Source organism: Scyliorhinus torazame, chromosome 5, assembly GCF_047496885.1.
Source record: "Scyliorhinus torazame isolate Kashiwa2021f chromosome 5, sScyTor2.1, whole genome shotgun sequence".
Taxonomy (NCBI): Eukaryota; Metazoa; Chordata; class Chondrichthyes; order Carcharhiniformes; family Scyliorhinidae; genus Scyliorhinus; species Scyliorhinus torazame.
Window position 1 is genome coordinate 301,091,610 of NC_092711.1, and position 14,152 is coordinate 301,105,761.

Consider the following 14,152-nt stretch of genomic DNA (forward strand, 5'->3'; position numbering starts at 1 on the left):
ATCTACCACCTCTCTGTCCCTTGCTGCTAACTGCTCTTTTAAATCTCGATTCTCCTTCTCTACCTCACTCACGTCTACCTCACTACTTCGGTCTCTCTCCTCTATCTCTCTATGGAGCGTCCGTACGACCTCCTCTGTGCCTCGCAATTGTGCCAAACAGGACACGATTGCCATCAGCTTGCAAGCTTTCCCTCAGCTCCTCTTGTGGATCTATGACAGGTTCTCCCACCAAGTATGTCCTAGACTCCCGGGTCCTGTTTCCTCATTATCGCAGAATTCACTCCAAAGGGGCCATCCTTTCCCTTTGAGATATTTCCTGATCTCAACTTCCCAAACGGGACACTGACCTACTCTACTGGTCGCTGAGACCTCAAATTCCTGGGGGTTCATAAGGCGTTCTTTTGCCTTCATTGCCATTTTCTCTATCTAGGTTCTCTACTGAATTTGGAACAGGGGGTGATAAAGTGGTGGTGTAAACACGGTTACACTAATTTCTGGCCTACAAAACTCCCGACAGTTTTACATAGCAAAATCTTTCGGGTTTACCTTATATCCCTGTTAGTACGCATGCATTATCACACTTCCAAATCTCAGAGGCTTGATCAGAACTGCTCTTATGCTTGTGGTTTTTCTGTTTCCAATTGGATTCTCAATTCAAATTTGGGTTCTCTCGGAGTGGTTAGGCCACTTCTAAATTGAGTCCCGGCGGATGTCGCCAGTAAATGTTGCTAACTTTAGCTGTGTTTCTTAATTTAGCTCTGTTTAATTACGTTTGCTCAAGAGTCGCCAGGTATCTTTCGACACCGCCACAAGGTTCAGAACCGAATACTGATCAATGGCTCGATACACCAGTTAGTAAGTTCAAAAGCAATGCTCATTTATTTACAGTCAAATCTATTCATGCATAAACTCTACAAACTAAACTACCACTATTACTAAAGCCTATACTTAGCTTCGGGTGCCCACTCAGTCAGTGGAACAATGGCCGTTGCTCGGTTCTGAGGCTGCTGGGTTGAGCTGTTTACAGGGTAGCAACTAGGAGCGTCTATCTCGTAGCGTGCGTTGACTTGGAACTTACTTGGTCTGATGTAGCTGCTAGGCTGGTCTCTCTTCGCTGAGAGCTAAAGCCAAAGAAGAAAGATTCTCCCTTGGGGAATACCTTTTATACTAAAAAGGGCTTTGCACCCTTTTGGGCGGGCCTTGAACTTGGCCTCAATTAATTGGGTCTTTCCCAATCATTCGTATCAATCTTCCTCCAATAGAGGGGTGGTTCCCTGATTGCTGGGCGTGTCCTTGGTGACTGTTGGTCTGCTTTGTTTTAGTCTCTTCTGGCGTCGGGGTTTCTGCCTTAACATAGTGTATCTAAATGTTTCCCTTTTGTCCCCGGAGATGGCTCATTAGTATGCAGATGGCTTAGCAGTTTCTGTCCTGTCTGAGAGCTTAAGGTTCTAATCAACAGACAGACCTTGCACCTGCTCTTTTCTTAGTATTGTCCAATTTTCCCTGCATTCTTTGCAAATGTCCATTTTGTAATCGGGACGTGGCCATCCCAGATGGCTACACTCCTCCCACAGTCCAAAGACGTGCAAGTTAGGTGGATTGGCCGTGATAAATTGCCCTTAGTGACCAAAATAGGTTAGGAGGGGTTATTGGGTTACGGGGATAGGGTGGAAGCGAGGGCTTAAGTGGGTCGGTGCAGACTCGATGGGCTGAATGGCCTCCTTATGCACTGTATGTTTTGTATGTACTATGACCTATGGGAATATTAAAGTCACATTTCCATTGCCTGGACAGGTCAGGGGCACCTGTTCCTCCCTCCTGACAAGAGAACCATTGTTTTAAAGTTAAATAAATGGGTTAGTTCAAAGCACTTGGAAAAAAAACTGGAGGTAGTTACTGTTGAAATTTTTAAAAATTCATTTGTTCAGGTAAGGACTATGTTGAAGACTTAAGATTGTGTTACTTTTCCATTATTTTGTGGATGAAATATTTCCTAAAACTACTGAAAATGTGTTATTTGAGCATCAAAAACAGTAAGTACTTAAAAAAATAAGCATACTATTGAGTAACACAAGCAACAAATCTGAAGTGGAACAGTGCATATTTATTGATATATTTTGTGTATTTATATTTATTTTTGTTATTTAAATAAAGTCAAATGTAACAGAATGATGTGCAGTCAGATTATAATAATACAATAATAATCGCTTATTGTCACAAGTAGGCTTCAAAGAAGTTACTGTGAAAAGCCCCTAGTCGCCACATTCCGGGAGTGCCTGTTCGGGGATGCCGGTATGGGAATTGAACCCGCACTGCTGGCCTTGTTCTGCATTACAAGCCAGCTGTTTAGCCCACTGTGCTAAACCAGCGATCAATATAACAATAAGGAACATAAAGCAAAGAAAAGACAAAATATCCCTCATGATAAAGGGTTGGGCAGGGGGAGGTAATGAGGCAGAAGAGGCACTGTTGGACGGAAGGAGGAATCCTAATTCCTTTTGTTTCTCCCCTCTCCCCACGACGTAACCTCTTGTGTGCAAAAGTCATGCCCAGCAGATGTCTAGCACTGAGCTGCTGCTGGCCAGAAGGTGCAGGTGCGACAGTCGGAGCCAGAATCTGACAAAGAATTTCATTATGCTGCTTATTTCATTGCTGATTCTGTCTCGAACTTAATTCCGTTGGCTTACAACCTCATTGTTTCTCTGCAGATGTTGCCAACGTCAGTCTCTAATTCAAACAAAGCTTGCTGAAGCAATTTAGAATTGACCCAATAACTCTCAAGACTTTGCATCCGTTTCTGATATAAGCACTCAAAGAGCATTGCATCGCCATCACCACCAGTATGGACCTGATGTTGACTGTGTGCTCATGGAGACAGCAGAGTTTCTGCTCTCACAGCTGCAGGCTCTGAGCACACTCCCTCTGCCACAGCATCCGTGGCATCATAGGCCACCCCACCTCCTCAAGAACCATAACATTTAACATTACCACTGTTACCTTCAAAATCATAGCTCTCTCCTGCCCCTGACACAACTTCCGTCCCCCGACCAACTGATGGTTTAAGCATTCAGCTGATGATATCACCTTTTCTCATTAAAATAAATTCATTTATGGGATGTGGGCGTCGCTGGCTAGGGCAGCATTTATTGCCCATTCCTAGTTGCCCTTCTGAAGGTGGTGGGAGTTGCCTTCTTGAATCACTGCAGTCCTTGAGGTATAGGTACACCCACTGGGCTGTTACGGACAGCATGTCAGCATGTTGCCCCAGTGAGCGAAGGAACGCCAATATATTTTCAAGTCAGGATGGTGAGAGACTTGGAGGAGAACCGCCAGGTGGTAGGGTTCCCAGGTACCTGCTGCTCTTGTCCTTCTAGATGGTAGTGGTCGGGGGTTTGGAAGGTGCTGTTTAAGGAACCTTGGTGAGTTACTGCAGTGCGTCCTGTAGATGGTACACACGGCTGCCACGGTGGTGGAAGGTCTGAATGTTTGTGGAAGGGGGGGGGGGGGGCAATCAAACGGCTACTTTGTCCTGGATGGTGTTGAGCTTCTTGAGTGTTGTTGGAGCTGTACTCATCCAGGCAGGTGTGGAGTATTCCATTACACTACTGACTTGTGCCTTGTAGATGGTGGACAGGCTTGGTGGTGGTGGTGGTGGTGGAGGGGGGGGGGGGGGGGGTTCAGGGGTGAGTTACTTGCCATAGGATTCCTAGCCTTTGACCTGCCCTGGTAGCCACAGCATTAATCTGGCTAGTCCAGTTCAGTTCCTGATCAATGGTAATCCCCAGGATGTTGATTGTGGGGGATTCAGCAATGGTAATGCCATTGAATGTCATGGGGTGGAGGTTAGATCCTCTCTTGTAGCAGACGTTCATTGCCTGGCACTTGTGTTGCGCGAATGAAACTTGCCACTTCTCAGCCCAAGCATAGATATTGTCCAGGTCTTGCTGAATTTGGATATGGACTGCTTCATTATATGAGTCATGAATGGGGCTGAACATTGTGCAGTCATCTGCAAACGTCCCCACTTCTTTTTTGTTTATTATTCCTTTATCGGAGTTACAAAGCCAGAACTCAGAGTGTGGACAGGGACAAACCCCTAATCCAACTCGTTGCCTGCTCCAAAAACCAATTCAAATTGAATCCAATTCATGGTCCCCACAAGAAAGACAAACCAGAATCCAGGCATTACACCTGACCTCACGCACACCTTAGCCAAATCGCAGAGAAGCGATATCATGCCCACTTCTGACCTTATGATGGAAGGGAGGTAATTGATGAAGCAGCTGAAGATGGTTCAGCCTAGGACACGACCCTGAGAAACTCCTGCAGTGATGTCCTGGAGCTGAGATGATTGACCTCTTCACAACCATCTTCCTTTGTGCCAGGTATGACTACAACCAATCTAGTCAAAGAGTTCTCCCAGACATTATGGACCAGAAGAGTCAAAGGGAAATGTAAATTTAAAAACTCAGATAGCCTGTTGCAGCGGCGTTAGAACAAAATCACAGCCATCTGAGCATCTGACTACATTTTATGACACCTGATAATTAGTAAACAGAATCAATGGGTGCAATTTTCCAGCCTCATTACACTCACGCTCAAGCGGATAATAGCGGGAGAGACCAAAAACGGGAAGCGCGTCAGGCGCCAAACAATTTGCGATGCAACCGGCCTGCTCCCCTAGGTGAATTAGGATGGCGAGAAAACAATTATTCCCCATTTCCATACAATTAACGAGAGCCACCTGTCATCCAATGGCGTCCTGTCATTCACCGGCCTCCCCAGTAAGTGCTCACGCTGGCGTCGATTAGTACTCCTTTTTAAAACGTGAACATTTAAAAAAAAAAAATTTAGAGCACCCAATTCATTTTTCTTTTCCAATTAAGGGGCAATTTAGCATGGCCAATCTACCTATCCTGCACATCTTTGGGTTGCGAGGGCAAAACCCATGCAAACACGGGGAGAATGTGCAAACTCCACACGGATAGTGACCCAGAGCCGGGATCGAACCTGGGACCTCGGCGCCGTGAGGCAGCAGGCGAACCACTGCACCACCGTGCTGCCCTTTAAAACGTGAACATGACAGAAGGGCTTCTATGGCAAGCCGAGGTTTGCCCGGAGAGGCAGGCAAGAGTCCGGGGTTCAGCCCGCATTGCGTAAGAAAGTGACAGAGGCATCATAATGGTTGTGTAAAACGTTATTTAATGTACTGTACAATACCACATTCTTGATAGTGCGCCCCCCCCCCCCCCCAGCCCTAACGCCACCTCCTGCCCACCCCCTACCCCGGTGCCTCAGTGATGCTCAACGTGCTTGGCCCGCCGACATCTACCACTACGTCTTGGTGTTTCCCCAGGATGCACAGAGGTTGGTTTAGCACAGTGGGCTAAACAGCTGCTTGTAATACAGAACATGGCCAGCAGCGCAGGTTCAATTCCCGTACCGGCCTCCCCGAACAGGCACCGGAATGTGGCGACTAGGGGCTTTTCACAGTAACTTCATTGAAGCCTACTTGTGACAATAAGTGATTATTATTATCTGAGGTGGGGGCAGCCAGCTGCTTACCTTGCCCTGTGGCGTTTTTGCCCCTGGCGGGCATCCTCTGGGGCTGGAGAACCCCAGCTCACTTGTCGGCAGCATATGCACAGCAGTGTCAACCTGTCCCGTGTGCTGACCCCGGGATGGAGCCTCATCAGAGAGGTGGAACTCGGGAGTGCTGGTCGCCACAGTCACTGCCCCATGGGCCAGGTCGGGTTGGCACTCAGCGGCCCTTGCTCCTGGTCAGTGCCCATAAGGACCTGGGGTTCACCTTGGGTCGGACGGGCAGCTGGTTCAGGCCTGGCTGCATCTGCATCATCTGGCTCTGCCAGCCCTGGTCCATACCATCGTGTCGACACCCTCGATGACGCTCATCAGTGACTGGGCCATGCTCTGCAGTCCCTCAGCCATGCCCACCTGCGACTGGGGCAGGCTCTGCCAAACCTCCGCCATTCCCATCTTAGAGCGGGACATGTCCCACAGAACCCCTTCAAGGTCATCCTGGTACTGGGTGACATCCCCCAGTGAGGCAGATATACTGCCGAGACCCTCAGCTATGGCCGTCACTGACCGTGCAATGCCTTGGACACCTTCATTCATGGTGCTGACGTCGTGCATCAGGCTCTCCACTGCGGCCGCCACCTTAGCAGTGTTGGCCTCAGTGCCACTCATTTCCGTGCCATCTCCTGCACCCGTAGCCTCTGGGAGTCCTCCAATTGGCTATGGATCTGCTGGAGTGACACTGACATTTCCCTCTAAATGTACTGGCAGCTCCCTAACGTCTATATCAGCTCCGGGAAACTCGGTCCCAGGGGCGCAGCATCAGGCTGGGATCCAACAGACCTCCGGCTGCTGTCTCGCCTGGGGGTTCCTGCCTCCACCAGATGTATATCAGCAGCAGTGTGGTGCTCACCAACTCGTGCCCCAGAAGCAGGACCACTAACATTTCACACTGAGGTGTGTGTATCTACGTTGGTGGAGGGTGGGGATGACAGCTGTGCCGTGACTACGGAGAACAGTCAGGATGGTGGAGTTGAGGCCAGGATGGAATCAGCCATGATCACATTGAGGGTGTTAGGCTCGGAAGGCTAAATTGCCTACTCCTGCTCATAGGTCATGTGTTCTAGGGAGGAGATGCTCTGGCTGATTTGGCAATCCAGCTCTTGGTCTGTAGCTTTGTAGGTAGCAGATTCGGAATATATCAGCCATGATAGAATGGCGGAGCAGAGTCGGTGGGCCGAATGGGCTAATTCTGCTCCTATAGCTTATGAACTAGGAGCCCTAAGACCCCAGGCCACTGCCAGCAACATCAGGAACGTCATGCTCAGCTCTCTTCCACGCATCCAGATAGTTAACCTTTGGCCACGAGAGGGTAATCATTGGTGAACCCCTGCTCTTTAATGTCTGAGTGTTGCCAGCTGCCTGTACGGTGCTGATGCACCTACAGTGCAGGCACACTGTTCAGACATCAACGGTTGCAGGGCACCCAATCTAGAAAAAATTGTCTTAGACAGGGCACCACCTGCTCTTTTGAGGAGGCACGTCAGAGTTCATTGACCGTCAAATGTAATCACAACAATAAGGTTAATCCCTCCTTTGAAATAACCTTCAGCTGTCAAGTCTGAGCCTAGTCACAGTCAATGAGATGTAAAATGGAATGTAAACAAACAAGTACAAAAGGATAAAAGAAGGCACACTGTAACATGGAAACCACAGAACCTATTGAAACTTCAGGGGGCCTGAGAGAGGTGAATCCAGGTCTGGATCGCACCCAAATAGCTGGCATGAAACACCATGCCAAACTCGCCCAAAATTACACTTAACCATTTTGGGGGAGAAACGCACCCCGCATTTCACGTAATCGACTCAATATGATTTTTGGTCGAATAGGGTAACAGACGACACTCATCTTCATGTTCACATATCACACGCCCATGCAGGAGAAAAGACAATAAAAAACAATCATGATAATACTACATGATCACAAGGGAATAACGTCCAGGATTATAGAAGAATTACAGGATAATTACACCATCAATGATGCTCGAGAATACCGACACCAAGACAGGATCAACGGCCAGGATCTCTCAAGGATTCCACCAAACAAAGCACCTTCACTTCCACTATGCCGCCGCTCTAGGGTTCAAGCACCCCACAGCCTAGGTGCCGCCGTCCGAGGAGGACGACTCGTGCCATTCGGTCACCACCAACCTCACATCGAGGAGAGGATAAAATAGGCTAGTGGTCAGCAGCGGGAGGGAGGGCGGGGGGGATCAACCCCAGAGTTCATAGATTGGATATTCTGTGCTCCATCAAACCTCTTACACTCAACCTCCGAATCAAGATTAATAAAGCATGGCCAGTGATCTTGAAACTCAATCGGGAACTCACCTCCCATTTCTTGTCAGGGACCAAGTTCACCGACACACCTTGTCCGGCCCCTACCGGCCAAAACTGTCAAGATGAACGGCACGCTATTCAGATGGATCTCAATGTTTTGAAGGTGGGCCCTTAGCAGGGAAAGTGCTTTCCGAATACAAAACCTCTTTCATGCACCTCCACCATTCTCCCAAGGATGCCTTGCAAATCTTCAAAGTGAGCTCTAAAGACTGCACCACAGAGCTGAGATCTTCATTCAGATCAGCAATCTCAATGGCGGCCATCATCTGGGTGTACTCAGCACCGCTGACTCAGCTGCAACAACGTCACTGCACGCTGGGCCCCACCCCAGCCCACGCTGACCAGAAAAGGATTTTCTACAATTTATCTCAGCTGCCCTACACAAAACACCAATCAGGATCCTCCAGGGGTATAGGATCCGAAAAGGCAAATATAAAATGTGCACCATCATGAAAGATTACACAAAGAGCAGAGTCAGAGCTTGCAAAAGCTCAGCTGCTCCAGTGCTCACATCACGTGACCTCCCCCATGATGATGTTATTGGGTAGTACAACTGAATAGATTAACAGGAATTAACCAAGGGACAAATTAAAAAGGAGCCACTCCTAGGAGGAGCATAGCCCAAAAATAACAAAACAGAAACAGAAACATAAAAACATTAAATCAACATGTGCAAAGAAGGGTCGATAAAACAATCCAACCCCTGCGATGCCAATGGGCACAGAAGGCGACATCCCCCTTGAAACACCTTTAAGTGAAATCACTCAATACACATGATAATTCTGCAGCTCTTGTCTTGAAATATGCAACTGGTTTCTTGAAATCTTGGTAACTCCTGTGGTCTTTTTCATGGGCTTACAGTCTACTTTCTCAAATATGGGGTGACTTTTTTCTGAGTTTTGCCTTTACTTGAGAGTTTTAACAACTGTGTAGCAAATGAATTGGAGGCAGGTGTGCAAAGACAATCGGGGAAATTTTCGCCATTTGAGAGAACGGCGGCATAGACGCAAAATCAGGAGAGAATTGGGAAACATGATTCTCTCCAGAGAGATCACGTTTCCCGATTTTACCCACCCATCGCCAGTGACGTAACGAGATTCCTGCCTACAAAGTTTGATAACCTCATTGTAAGAAATTTGAAAAAAATGTAATATAATTAACAGACCACCCCGCTACATGATCCCTCCTCACTGAATATTCATACCTTGCTGATGTGAAGTCATGTTGGGGTTTACCAAAATGTAATTCAGTCTAGAGGATTCCTCCGGGGGGTGCAAAGCTAATTCTCGTCCCCCGGGGGAGAGGGAGATGCCTGGGCAATGCCCTGGCACAGGTTGGCACTGCTAGGGTGCCACTTGTGCTAGGGAGCAATGCCAGGGGCGGACCCTTGTGGGAGTCCCATGGGAGGACGGGGTTTGCAGTTATGTGTGGTGGGGCGGGAGAGAGGTGGCAATGAGGGGGGAACCTTGTAGGTATGGTGGGGAGCAGCCAGTGAGGGGGGGAACGCCGGTGATACTTCCACAGTCGTGGGGGTGGAAGTCCCTGGTGATTGTTTGGGGGGGGGGGGGGGAGCGAGGCATGCGGGTGTCCCTGATACCCACTGGGGGTCGATCAGTTTCAGTTCTGAGTGGGGCGACCTTTAAAGACACTGCCCCGATCTCGGTGGAGCTGGGTGCCATTTCGATCAGACCCCCGCCCTGCCAGAGTGACAGTGTAAAACACACCCATTTGGGTTTTTTTCTTTAAAGAGGTTCAATATCTGGAGAGAATGCTGGTCTGTGCAGCTGGATAGCTACACGCCGGTTTTCAATCTGAGCCTGACACTTTGACAAAATATGGTAAGAGACTGCCCAATGTATCCACTTGCCTGGATGCAACAGGTTTGAAATATTATCGCAAAACCTATCCTTCCCTTAAAAGCAACCTATAAATAGTAGGCGAATACAGGGAAAAAAAACATACAACTGTATTGGATTCCTTTGGAGATGGACATATTGATACATAAAGTGAATGGGGAAAACTACTTGCAAATGGATTTCAAGGAAAGTGTGAGGGATCCAGTTTGGATCTAAAGGGTCAGTGATACAGGGTTCTTTTTCAATGGGGAAAAGCAAAAAGAGCAGAGACCATAAAGTCATGGGTTCCAGGTATGCTGACCATGAAAAATGTCATTAACAGATACAGGAAATAATTTTAAAATCCAGTAAATGCTGGTCATGATATTGAGAGAACTATAGTATATCAAAAGTTATACTTGAGCTATAAAATGCTCTAACTGCAGTACTGTGAGCTGTTTTAAGCACCACAAGATATATTGGCCTTGAGTGGAATGCAGTGTAGTTTACAATATAATTGAATAATGGAACAGGTTCAAGGGCTGATTGACCCAAAAGGGTCTTTGGATATAATGCTCAGATGGGATGGGCAGCCAGACAAAACAAATGTCTTATAATCATTCGGTCCACATGGATTTGCAACAGTCAGGGCTGGGTGTGGAGAGAAGAGTATTTTAATCTTTTGGATAGCTATACCAAGTTGGGTTGAATTTCAATTGTCTTGCATCTCAGTGTAAAATTTTAAAAGTCTAACATCATAAACACACTGCTAGCATACGCGAGTCTTGATTCAAAGATCATTATTTAGTATCTTAGTTTAATTTCTGTTAGGTTCAAGATATATTGAAAATAAAGATGCATCTTTATGTCAACCTTATTTGTTTCAAGTTTTGTGGAAAATTAAGCACGTTGCTCTCTAGGACCTCAGATATTTATTATGACAGGACATCAACATTTACATCTTTATGCCATCCCAAAACAAGATACTTAGTCCTGCATTAATGCTAGTTGCTTCAAATCCAGATGACATCTACAGTATGGAGCAATGCCTGAACAGAAAATGAGGTATTTAGCAGCTCAGTAGTTATTTCAGCATTCTTCCTGGAGAAGCGAGCCTCTGATTGGACAAGCGTAGAAAGCAGAGTCCTGGGAAGAGAGGGCTTCGGAACAGAACTCAGGACACACGAGCTGGAGTGTGGGACGTATCAGAGTTGGCTTCGAGGGGAGGGGGGGTTCGCAGAACGAGCCCCGGGGGAACGGCCAAGCAGATCTTGTTGGAAGTATCAAGAGCAGGCCTCAGGGGGTTGGCAGGGTGGGTCGGGGGGGGGGGGGGGGGGAGAGCGATCTCAGGGAGGGGGCAGAGTGGACCACGGGAGAGGAGCAGAGCAGGCCTCAGGGGAGGGGATCTGCAAAGTGGGTTGGGAGAAAGAGCGGCCTCAGGGAGGGGGCAGAGTAGACCACAGGAGGGGTAGGAACAGGGCTGACCTCGGGGATGGGAGAGTGAGTCTCGGAGGGGGGGTGGCATAGTGGACCTCGGGGGGGGGGCATAGTGAGCCTTGAGGGCACTGGGTAAAGCAGGCCTTGAAGCAGGAGCCAGAGCACACCTCTGAGCATAAGTGGAGGGCAGAGTGTGTGTGAGAAAGGAAGACAGAATGTGTGAGAGAGAGGGGGAATGTGAGAGAGAGATGGGGACGTGTATGTGTGTGAGGGAGGTGCGTGCATTTGTGTGTGAGGGAGAAAGAGGTACATGTGTCTGATAGGAGTATCATTTCTCCAGCATTACTCCTCCCATTAAAAATGACAAAAGACAAGACTTTTTAAAAAAATAAATAACTTTTTAGATCACCCACTTTTAAAGTGGATACTAATGTTAAGGGGCAATCGGAGGGTGGCTTGACCAGGGGTTAATGTGAGGGAGCCGTGTAGCTGGTGAATGTAATTGTGACTGTGTGCCTCTTCCTAATTCCCAATATATGCATAGATATAGCTAGAAAAGACTGGTTTATATTTGATTCTGTGTTCACATCTATTTTGCGGCAAAAAGCTGGACATCGACATGAACAGAATGCTTGAGGTTTCCTGATGCTCTTAAGAGTTTCATGGCTCAAAAGGTTTGGGAAAGCCTGCATTGCATTGGTCAGCCTTCCCAAAAATCAAGCAAGTCATTTGTAGTCTGTTATGGGCCAGGGTTTAGAGAACCCCAAAGTGAGTCATGGAGCTCACCTGACCCACAACTTTTAATAGATTGTGGTATGGGGAGCACCCGGCCCACTCTACAAGTGGGGTACAGCAGAAATGGAAAAAGTATTTTTTAAAGCAAAACAATGTTTATTCTATTAGCTCAAGTTAACCTTTTTAAAACAAACAGTGAACATCTTAGCAACCATTAATTCAAATACAACCCCCAAAGAATACAACACTAAGTAATGCTTTAAGCTGTTCTTTTAACATCCAGAAGACTTTAAAAAAAACTTTTAACAGAAGCACATCAGGTTAAAGTCACTATTGAGCAGTTATTAGTTTTAAATCACCAAAGGATCGATTTACAGTTTTTAGATTACAGAGACTAATACCCCTTCTGGCTGTGACTGCAGCTATCCAGCTCTGAAAATGAAACTAAAACACACCCTGCAGCAAACAGCCTAAAACGAAAGTAGAAAGTTGACAGACAGCCCAGCTCCACTCACTCTCTGACATCATTGCAGTAATAAACACCCATTTCTTAAAGGTAATCTCACATGACAAGTCACATCTTTGAAAAAAAAGTCGTTGTACAAAGAAAGAACAAAGAACAGTACAGCACAGGAACAGGGCCTTCGGCACCCCAAGCCTGCAGCGATCACATGTCCTATCTCAACCAACCGCCTGTATCCTTCTATACCCCATCTGTTCATGTGTCTATCTAGATAAGTCTTAAAGGTCGCCAACGTGTCTGCCTCAACCACCTCACTTGGCAGTGCATTCCAGGTCACCACCACCCTCTGCAGTAAAGAATGCCACAGGTTCACTAGCCTCAGAGAGAAATTCCTCCTCATCAGTCTTAAATGGGTGACCCTTTACTCTGAGATTATGCCCTCTGGTCTTAGACTCTCTCACAAGAGGAATCATCCTTTCTGGACAGAAAATGCTTGCAGTTGGAGGAGACAGATGCTTTGCTGTCCATTTCAAGACTGCTTTTATGTTTTGCTGCATTTTTAGAGACAACCACAATCATGGTGCCATTTACCATACTATTTGCAATTTGACAAAACCAAAGCTTATTTCCAAAGCTGCTTTTATGCAAAGGTTGTATTATCTCATAGATTCATCCAACTGCATTAAATCCACTGCAAAGCTTGCCCAGGGACATTGTTGGAATAGAGTTGGTGTGTCAGTGCATCATCTCCATGGTCATTTAGGTCACTGTATGGTTTCCTTTAGTGTAGAGTCTGTACGTTCTCCCAGTGTCTGTGTGGGTTTCCTCTGGGTGCTCCTCCCACAAGTCCCAAAAGACGTGCTGTTAGGAAGTTTGGACATTCTGAATTCTCCTTTAGTGTACCCGAACAGGCGCTGGAATGTGGCGACTAAGGGCTTTTCCCAGTAACTTCATTGCCGGGTTAATGTAAGCCTACTTGTAACAATAAAGGTGATTATTATTAGCCGAATAAAATTTCCCAAAGGGGACCAAAGCCAGAGTTCCAGTCTCAATATAGTCATTCATCCCAGCACCAACAGGCAAGGCTCCAGTTTTGATTTCTGCCGCTGAGAATTAGTTAACAGCTGGTGTCGAGCTTACTTCAGGCCCTCTTCTTACAACTCATGTCGCCGCCAAGTGGCAATTTTGTGGGAGTTGAGTATTTCGCAGTGCAGATTTTCATTTATCCATGGCATGATTGGTCACAAGAACAGGATTTATGGCATCGAATGTGTGGCGAGGAGAGGTCTCATTTTTACTACTTAACTCAGCAGCTAGATGTAGACATTTTTCTGCAATAAAACTGAATATAGGTGACCAGTAACTAGGTTTTATCAGGCAAAGTGGGTAATTGTGGGTGTTTACTGTCGGAGATATTAACACTGCGCAACTTTTATTGTGCCATCGCCACACCGACACCGATTTGCTGATGGAATCTGCCCCGTACATTCAGCCTCAGAACTCACAAAACAACCGTGGACAAACAAAAAAATCCCCAACAAACCAGTTAAATGGGTACCCGGAGCGAGGCGGAAGCGCGAAGCTTTGCGCCGATCTCCAGCTCTGCCTCGCGGTCCAGGAAAACTTTCGGGTGAGCCAAACCGCCGCCATTTCAAATAGGGGCGAGCCAGCGCTCGGCTCTCGCGCAATGCCCCGCCCCTGGCCGCCCGCCAGCCAATCAATCCGGCTCTCGCGCGATGCCCCG

General features: G+C 47.2%; 1 long non-coding RNA gene across 2 annotated transcripts in view; it reads right to left on the reverse strand.

The window, feature by feature from the left end:
- The window catches only part of LOC140421244 (uncharacterized), a 28,472-nt gene extending 14,370 nt beyond the window's left edge, over positions 1-14,102 (reverse strand). For both annotated transcript variants that reach the window (XR_011946700.1, XR_011946699.1), the window contains exon 1: positions 13,952-14,102. This is a non-coding gene — a long non-coding RNA (uncharacterized lncRNA). The remainder of the gene's footprint in view (positions 1-13,951) is intronic.
- Between the last annotated feature and the right edge of the window lie 50 nt (positions 14,103-14,152).